At 41.4% G+C, this 10,010-nt stretch overlaps 1 non-coding gene across 1 annotated transcript; it reads right to left on the reverse strand.

The window, feature by feature from the left end:
• Positions 1-9,658: 9,658 nt before the first annotated feature.
• LOC130948228 (small nucleolar RNA R71) lies at positions 9,659-9,762 on the reverse strand. The gene has a single exon (XR_009072984.1). It is a non-coding gene; the product is annotated as a small nucleolar RNA R71 (small nucleolar RNA).
• Positions 9,763-10,010: the final 248 nt, after the last annotated feature.

Genomic DNA, 10,010 nt, shown 5'->3' on the forward strand with positions numbered 1-10,010 from the left:
AGAGGTGAATTACCTAGGAGAACCCTATGGAAACACCTATAATTCTTCATGGAGAAATCACCCAAATTTCTCATGGAAGAATCAAGAAAGACCTCAACAAGGTTTTAACAACAATAATGGTGGAAGAAACAGGTTTAGCAATGGCAAGCCTTTTCCATCATCTTCTCAGCAACAGACAGAGAATTCTAAGTAGAACCCCTCTGACTTAGCAACTATGGTCTCTGATCTAATCAAAACCACTCAAAGTTTCATGACTGAAACAAGGTCCTCCATTAGGAATTTGGAGGCACAAGTGGGACAGCTGAGCAAGAAAGTTACTGAACTCCCTCCTAGTACTCTCCCAAGCAACACAGAAGAAAATCCAAAAGGAGAGTGCAAGGCCATCAACATGGCCAAATTTGGAGAGGAAGGAGAGGAAGTGAACGCCACTGAGGAAGACCTCAGTGGGCGTGCACTAGCCTCCAATGAGTTCCCCAATGAGGAACCATGGGAATCTGAGGCTCAAAATGAGACCATAGAGATTCCATTGGACTTACTTCTGCCTTTCATGAGCTCTGATGAGTATTCTTCCTCTGAAGAGGATGAGTATGTCACTGAAGAGCAAGTTGCTAAATACCTTGGAGCAATCATGAAGCTAAATGACAAGTTATTTGGAAATGAGACTTGGGAGAATGAACCTCCTTTGCTCACCAAAGAACTGGATGACTTGTCTAGGCAGAAATTACCTCAAAAGAGACAAGATCCTGGGAAGTTTTCAATACCTTGTACCATAGGCACCATGACCTTCAAGAAGGCTCTGTGTGACTTAGGGTCAAGTGTAAACCTCATGCCTCTCTCTGTAATGGAGAAGCTAGGGATCTTTGAGGTGCAAGCTGCAAGAATCTCATTAGAGATGGCAGACAACTCAAGAAAATAAGCTCATGGACTTGTAGAGGATGTTTTGGTGAAGATTGAAAACCATTACATCCCTGCTGATTTCATAGTCCTAGAGACTGGGAAGTGCATGGATGAAACCATCATCCTTGGCAGACCCTTCCTAGCCACAGCAAAGGCTGTGATTGATGTTGATAGAGGCGAACTAATCATTCAAATGAATGAAGAATCCTTTGCGTTTGAGGCTCAAGGATATCCCTCTGTCACCATGGAGAGGAAGCATGAAGAGCTTCTCTCAAATCAGAGTCAAACAGAGCCCCCACAGTCAAACTCTAAGTTTGGTGTTGGGAGGCCACAACCAAACTCTAAGTTTGGTGTTGAACCCCCACATTCAAACTCTAAGTTTGGTGTTGGGAGGTTCCAACATTGCTCTGAGAAAATGTGAGGCTCCATGAGAGCCATCTGTCAAGCTACTGACATTAAAGAAGCGCTTGTTGGGAGGCAACCCAATGTTATATGTTATCTAGTTCTCTTTGTTATTTTATGTTTTTTGTAGGTTGATGATCATAAGAAGACACAAAATCAATTGAAAAAGCAAAAACAGAATGAAAAATAGGAAGAAAAACAGCACACCCTGGAGGAAGAACTTACTGGCGTTTAAACGCCAGTAAGAGTAGCAGTTGGGCGTTTAACGCCCAGTCTGGCACCATTCTGGGCGTTTAACGCCAGAAAGGGGCACCAGACTGGCGTTAAACGCCAGAAAAGGGCAAGAACCTGGCGTTAAACGCCAGAAATGGGCACCAGCCCGGCGTTTAACGCTAGAAATGGCTCAAAACGTGATTTTGAATGCCATTTGGTGCAGGGATGACTTTTCCTTGACACCACAGGATCTGTGGACCCCACAGGATCCCCACAACCCCACCACTCTCTCTCTCTTCTTCACCCATTCACCAATCACCTCAACTCCTCTTCCCCAAAAACCCTTCACCTATCAAATCCCATCTTTCTCTTCACCACTCACATCCATCCTTCATAAAACCCCCCCTCTCCTATATAAACCCTTCTTCACCCCTTCATTTTCACACAACATAAACACCACTTCTCCCCCTCTTTGGCCGAACACAAAGCCATTCCCTTCTTCCTCATTTCTTCTTCTTCTACTCTCTTCTTTCTTCTTTTGCTCGAGGACAAGCAAACCTTTTAAGTTTGGTGTGGTAAAAGCATTGCTTTTTGTTTTTTCATAACCATTTATGACATCCAAGGCCGGAGAAACCTCTAGAAAGAGGAAAGGGAAGGCAAAAGCTTCCACCTCCGAGTCATGGGAGATGGAGAGATTCATCTCAAGGGTGCATCAAGACCACTTCTATGAAGTTGTGGCCTTGAAGAAGGTGATCCCCGAGGTCCCTTTTTCACTCAAAAAGGGTGAATATCAAGAGATCCGACATGAGATCCGAAGAAGAGGTTGGGAAGTTCTTACCAACCCCATTCAACAAGTCAGAATCTTAATGGTTCAAGAGTTCTATGCCAATGCATGGATCACCAAGAACCATGATCAAAGTGTGAACCCGGATCCAAAGAATTATCTTACTATGGTTCGGGGGAAATACTTGGATTTTAGTCCGGAAAATGTAAGGTTGGCATTCAACTTGCCTATGATGCAAGGAGATGAACATCCTTACACTAGAAGGGTCAACTTTGATCAAAGGTTGGACCAAGTCCTCACAGTCATATGTGAAGAGGGCGCCCAATGGAAGAGAGACTCAAGAGGGAAGCCGGTTCAATTGAGAAGGCATGACCTCAAACCCGTGGCTAGAGGATGGTTGGAGTTTATCCAACGCTCAATCATTCCCACTAGCAACCGGTCCGAAGTTACTCTAGACCGGGCCATCATGATTTATAGCATCATGATTGGAGAAGAAGTGGAAGTTCATGAGGTTATAGCCCAAGAACTCTATAAGGTGGCGGACAAGTCCTCTACCTTAGCAAGGTTAGCCTTCCCTCATCTCATTTGTCACCTCTGTTATTCAGTTGGAGTTGACATAGAAGGAGACATCCCCATTGATGAGGATAAGCCCATCACCAAGAAAAGGATGGAGCACACAAGAGACCCCACTCATCATGAGATCCCTGAGATACCTCAAGGGATGCACTTTCCTCCACAAAACTATTGGGAGCAACTAAACACCTCCCTAGGAGAATTGAGTTCCAACATGGGACAACTAAGGGTGGAGCATCAAGAACACTCCATCATCCTCCATGAAATTAGAAAAGATCAAAGAATCATGAGAGAGGAGCAACAAAGACAAGGAAGAGACATTGAGGAGCTCAAGCACTCCATAGGATCTTCAAGAGGAAGAAAGAGCCGCCATCACTAAGGTGGACCCGTTCCTTAATTTCCTTGTTCTTTATTTTTCTGTTTTTCGAATTTTAGTGCTTATGTTTATCTATGTTTGTGTCTTATGATCATTAGTGTCTTAGTGTCTATGCCTTAAAGCTATGAATATCCTATGAATCCATCACCTTTCTTAAATAAACAATGTTCTTAATTGAAAAGATAAGAATTGCATGAATTTTGAATTTTATAACAGTTTAATTATTTTGATGTGGTGGCAATACTTTTGTTCTCTGAATGTATGCTTGAACAGTGCATATGTCTTTTGAATTTGTGGTTCATGAATGTTGGCTCTTGAAAGAATGATGAAAAAGGAGACATGTTACTGAGGATCTGAAAAATCATAAAAATGATTCTTGAAGCAAGAAAAAGCAGTGAATACAAAAAAAAAAGAGAAGCAAGCGAAAAAAAAAAACGAAAAAGAGAGAAAAAGAAAGAAAAAGAAAGAAATAAAGTTGTGATCCAAGGCAAAAAGAGTGTGCTTAAGAACCCTGGACACCTCTAGTTGGGGACTCTAGCAAAGCTGAGTCACAATCTGAAAAGGTTCACCCAATTATGTGTCTGTGGCATGTATGTATCCGGTGGTAATACTGGAAGACAGAGTGCTTTGGGCCACGGCCAAGACTCATAAAGTAGCTGTGTTCAAGAATCATCATACTTAACTAGGAGAATCAATGACACTATCTGGATTCTGAGTTCCTAAGGAAGCCAATCATTCTGAATTTCAAAGGATAGAGCGAGTGAGATGCCAAAACTATTCAGAGGCAAAAAGCTAAAAGCCCCGCTCATCTAATTAATACTGATCTTCATAGATGTTTTTGGAGTTCATTGCATATTCTCTTCTTTTTATCTTATTTGATCTTCAGTTGCTTGAGGACAAGCAACAATTTAAGTTTGGTGTTGTGATGAGCGGATAATTTGTACGCTTTTTGGCATTGTTTTTAGTATGTTTTTAGTAATTTGAGTTGAGTTTTTAGTATATTTTTATTAGTTTTTAGTTAAAATTCACTTTTCTGGACTTTACTATGAGTTTGTGTGTTTTTCTGTGATTTCAGGTATTTTCTGGCTGAAATTGAGGGACCTGAGCAAAAATCTGATTCAGAGACTGAAAAGGACTGCAGATGCTGTTGGATTCTGATCTCCCTGCACTCGAAGTGAATTTTCTGGAGCTACAGAAGCCCAATTGGTGCGCTCTCAACGGCGTTGGAAAGTAGACATCCTGGGCTTTCCAGCAATATATGATAGTCCATACTTTGCCCAAGATTTGATGGCCCAAACCGGCGTTCAAAGTCACCCTCAGAAATCCCAGCGTTAAACGCCGGAACTGGCACCAAAACGGGAGTTAAACGCCCAAACTGGCATAAAAGCTGGCGTTTAACTCCAAGTAGAGTCTCTACACGAAAATGCTTCATTGCTCAGCCCAAGCACACACCAAGTGGGCCCGGAAGTGGATTTTTATGTCATTTACTCATCTTTGTAAACCTTAGGCTACTAGTTTCCTATAAAAGGGACCCTTTACTATTGTATTAGACATCTTGGTTCTTCTGGTTCCCTCTCTGGGGCCGAAACCAATGATCACTCTTGTTCTTATGTATTTTCAACGGTGGAGTTTCTACACACCATAGATTAAGGTGTGGAGCTCTGCTGTACCTCGAGTATTAATGCAATTACTATTGTTCTTCTATTCAATTCCGCTTGTTCTTTGTCCAAGACATCACTTGTTCTTCAACATGATGAATGTGATGATCCGTGACACTCATCATCATTCTCACCTATGAACAAAGTGACTGACAACCACTTCTGTTCTACAAGCAAACAAGGCTCTAGTGTTTATCTCTTGGATTCCTGATACACGATGCATGGTTGATCGCCTGACAACCGAGTGCTCGCCTGACAAACGAGCCAGCCATTCCGTGAGATCAGAGTCTTCGTGGTATAGGCGAGAACTGATGGCGGCATTCAAGAGAATCCGGAAGGTCTAACCTTGTCTGTGGTATTCTGAGTAGGATTTAATGATTGAATGACTGTGACGTGCTTCAAACTCCTAGCAGGCGGGGCGTTAGTGACAGACGCAAAAGAATCACTGGATTCTATTCCGGCCTGACCGAGAACCGACAGCTGATTAGCCATATACTGTGACAGAGCATAGGAACATTTTCACTGAGAGGATGGGAGGTAGCCACTGACAACGGTGAAACCCTACATAAGCTTGCCATGGAAAGGAGTAAGAAGGATTGGATGAAGACAGTAGGAAAGCAGAGAGACGGAAGGGAAGGCATCTTCATACGCTTATCTGAAGTTCCTACCAATGAATTACATAAGTACCTCTATCTTTATCTTTATGCTTTATTCGTATATCACTATACCCATTTGAGTCTGCCTGACTAAGATTTACAAGGTGACCATAGCTTGCTTCATACCAACAATCTCCGTGGGATCGACCCTTACTCGCGTAAGGTTTATTACTTGGACGACCCAGTGCACTTGCTGGTTAGTTGTGCAAAGTTGTGTAGTGAATCACAATTTCGCGCACCAGTGATTAATTAGCTAAGTTGGTTCACCAACAAGGTAGGAAGGCAACTATCTATCCTGAATCATTTGCTTGAAACACACCCCAGGAGACTAGCTAATTGATAAGATCCTAATAAGAAAAGAGAAAGAGCAATAAAAGTGAAAAGAAAAGAAAAACAATAAGAAAGAATGCTAGGCACCAAGGGTTTGAAGATTGAGGCATGTGTCTGTGGTGTTCATGTGCAAAGGATATGCTTGGATGAATAAGCTCTTAGGGGTGCCTTATCACTTGGTAACTTGGGTTAACTAATCCGGGATTATCAGCTAAAAGTCAACTATCAAGAGTAACCTTTGCCACAAAGCACTTAGCAACCCAAAGAGGTGCTGGACACCAAGGTCTCAAGAAAGAAAAATAACAAACCATGTGCCTGTGGTATGTATGTATGGGGGAAAAAGACTTGAGGGAGTAAGTCCTTAGGGGTGCCTTAACACCTAGCACCTTGAACCAACTGGTTCGGGAGTGTTGGCTGAAAGGTTATCTTAAAAGAGTCGCCCTCTTACAGAGTACTTAGCCTAAAAAGGAATGCAATAAACCCTAGAAAGGAAGGGAGGATCAATAATTAAGAAGTCTCAAAGGATGCAATCAAGCAAGTATTCAAGGGCATGAGAAAGGCCTAGAAGCCAGTGAAGGAATGAACCTAAGTTGCTATGCATGAAACCCCATAAACCAGGGATTTAACTTCTATTATAATTGTTTGTTCATCTTGTTCTTTAATTCATTCTTCCTATGTTTCAGTACTTTCTTAGGGACAAGCAAGCTTTAAGTTTGGTGTTGTGATGCTAGGGCATCTAGGCCAGTTTCACTGACCTTTTCTTTACTGTTTTAGGGTAGTTTCATGCATTTTCTTAGGAAATAAGCAAGTTTTGGATGAAATTTCATTTACACCTTGATTCAAGCAACTATTGTGAATTTTACATGATTTCATAAGGATTATACAAGGATTGAATGACAAATTGATGATGCATAATCTCATTACTTGGGCTAGAGCTTTGATACACTTTATTTGCTTGATTTTAGGACAAAGGAAGCAAGAAGAAGCCACATTAGCAGTCACGTTAACCTAATTAACGTGACCACTAACGTGGAATAGGGACAAGCTTGTAGCGTTAATGGAAAAGGTGACCACCAATAACGCTTGCGAAGCCATCATAAGCCCACATTAATTGCCACGTTAACTATATTAACGTGGTAGTTAACGTAGAGAAAAAGGAAGCTCCAGCGTTAGTGGTAAAAGTGAACACCACTAACACTCCAAATTGGCAATTGGCCACGTTAAGAGTCACGTTAACTTAGTTAATGTGAACTATAACGTGGAAGGGGAAGACAATGCCAACATTAGTGACACTCACCTTTGTCACTAACGTTGGATCAAGCCAACATTGCCCATGTTAGTGGTCACGTTAAGACCACTAACGTGAAAGTTAACGTGGAGCTAAGCATGATGAGCCAACGTTAGTGACACTCACCTTTGTCACTAATGTTAGAGATGGCATTCACTACCACGTTAGTGGCCACGTTAACCTAGTTAACGTGAACTCTAATGTGGAGAGGAGGGGCGTTTGGAGCGTTAGTGACAAAGGTAAGTGTCACTAACGCTCTCGAAGCTTAGGCATGCCCACGTTAAGAGCCACGTTAAACTAGTTAACGTGAACTCTAACGTGGGGAAAGGGGGCACAATGCAATGTTATTGGAAAAGGTGACTCCTAATAACATTTGCGAAGGATCATAAGGCAACGTTAGTGGTCACGTTGGTGCCACTAACGTTAAAGTTAACGTGGACCATTTGGGGTTGGAACGTTAGTGAGAAAGGTGATTGCCACTAATGTTCTCGAACCCACATTTTCACTTAGCGTTAACGCCACTAACGTCCTAACTAACGCCCATGCCTAACTCACACTTTTCTGCAAGCTGAGCCCACTGAAGATTGTACCTGCTTCAACTCAAGATCTAAGGCCCACATCCAAGACTTGAAGAACTCGCTAGAAGGTCAAGAATAGTAGTATATATAGGAGTAGTTTTGAACTATAAGGGAGTGGGCACTTTGGAGAACTACCCTCTGTATATTTACTTTTCTGCACTTTTTAGCTAAGCATGTATTCTTTTCTGCCATTTCTCATTTCCAGAGCTATGAACAACTAAACCCCTTTCATTGGGTTAGGGAGATATGTTGTAATTTGATGGATCAATTATAGTTTTCATTCTTCTTCCTCTTTCTTTTCTCTTGATTTGCTAGAAAGCTTTCGATCTTAATTCAATTGGTTAGTTGTCTTGGAAAAGAAACTCTCCATAATTGGATCTCCTCTGAGCCTTGGAAAAGGGATGAGGAGATCATGCTAGAAATGCTTTCTCATGTTGGACTAAATCGGGGTCTGGGTGGATATAGTGACATGTAATCCTCCCAACACTTTGATTTGGAAATACATGTGGTATAATCAGTGACCACACTTCATCTCTTCCCATGAGCAATTAAATCAAGGAATTGTGCAATTGTTCAAGCTTAGAGAGATTGGATTGCCAAGGAATTGGGATCCAATCACTTAAGATTGCCAAGGAGATCAATGAATGCATTGATTGAGGAAGAGATGAGAATGAACTTGATCCGAAGAATGCAACATCTCCTAAGCCCAATGAATTCCCCATTTCTGATCTTACCCATTCTCTTTACCTTCTACCATTTATTTCCATGTTCATCTCCCCAAATCCCCATTTAAGATTCTGCACTTTATTTTTTGCCATTTACTTTCTCGCCATTTAATTTCCTGCAATACCAACTACCTTCTGTTTAGCTCAACTAGCATACTCTTCCAACTAAAATTGCTTGACCAATCAATCCCTGTGGGATTCGACCTCACTCTATTGTGAGTTTTTACTTGACGATAATTCGGTATACTTGCCGAAGGAAAATTTGTTGAGAGACAAGTTTTCGTGCATCAAGTTTATGGCGCCGTTGCTGGGGATTGATTTTGCATCAACAATGATTAAGTTGGAAGTTCACTAGATTGAGCATTCTCTTTTTCTTTTGTTTGTTTACTTTATCTAGTCATTTGCCTTCAGTTGATTCAGTTTCTTACTCATCCCCTATACCTTCTCTGTTTTCTTTCTTTCTTGTTGTTATTTACAATTCTGCTCACTAACCCACTAACTATTTGATAATTTGCACCACACACACTAACAATCACTCTAACAAGAATAATCTCTTCATTATATTTCTTGTTGTATGATCTGCTAGTTGTATGACAGGAAGAAGAAGCGGAGCTTCAACTTCCTTCGATTCAGAACCTGAGAGGACCCTCTGGAGATTAAGGAGGGAATCAAGAGGGAAAGATGTTGTTGGTGTTGAGGAAGAGGAGGAATACTTTGAAACAAACATGGAGGAGAACTAGGAAAACAACCATGAAGAAGAAGCTCACAACCATGCCAGAGAAGGACTTGCAAATCATGTTGGGCAAGAGAGGAGAGTTCTAGGCTCTTACATCAATCTAAACCCAGGAAATTGTGGAAGCAGTATTCAAAAGCCCACCATACATGCCAACAACTTTGAAATAAAACCCCAGCTTATCACCCTTGTTCAGAACAACTGCTCATTTGGATGAAGTGCCCAAGAAGACCCCAATCAACATCTAACCACCTTTCTGAGAATATGTGACACTGTGAAGTCTAATGGAGTCCATCCGGATGTCTATAGACTGCTTTTGTTCCCTTTTTCACTCAGGGACAAAGCATCTAAGTGGCTGGAATCCTTCCCGAAGGAGAGCTTAACAAATTGGGAAGATGTGGTGAACAAATTTTTGACAAGATTCTACCCTCCTCAAAGAATTAACAGGCTGAGAGCTGAGGTGCAAACTTTCAGGCAACAAGATGGTGAAACTCTCTATGAGGCATGGGAGAGGTTTAAGGACTTAACAAGAAGATGCCCACCAGACATGTTCAATGAATGGGTTCAACTTCACATTTTCTATGAAGGTCTTTCTTATGAGTCAAAGAAGGCTGTAGACCATTCATCAGGGGGCTCTCTAAACAAGAAGAAAATCATTGAAGAAGCCATTGATGTCATTGAAACGGTAGCTAAGAATGACTATGATGAGCGGATAATTTATACGCTTTTTGGCATTGTTTTTAGGTAGTTTTTAGTAAGTTCAAGCTACTTTTAGGGATTTTTTCATTAGTTTTTAT

Source organism: Arachis stenosperma, chromosome 1, assembly GCF_014773155.1.
Source record: "Arachis stenosperma cultivar V10309 chromosome 1, arast.V10309.gnm1.PFL2, whole genome shotgun sequence".
Classification (NCBI taxonomy): Eukaryota; Viridiplantae; Streptophyta; class Magnoliopsida; order Fabales; family Fabaceae; genus Arachis; species Arachis stenosperma.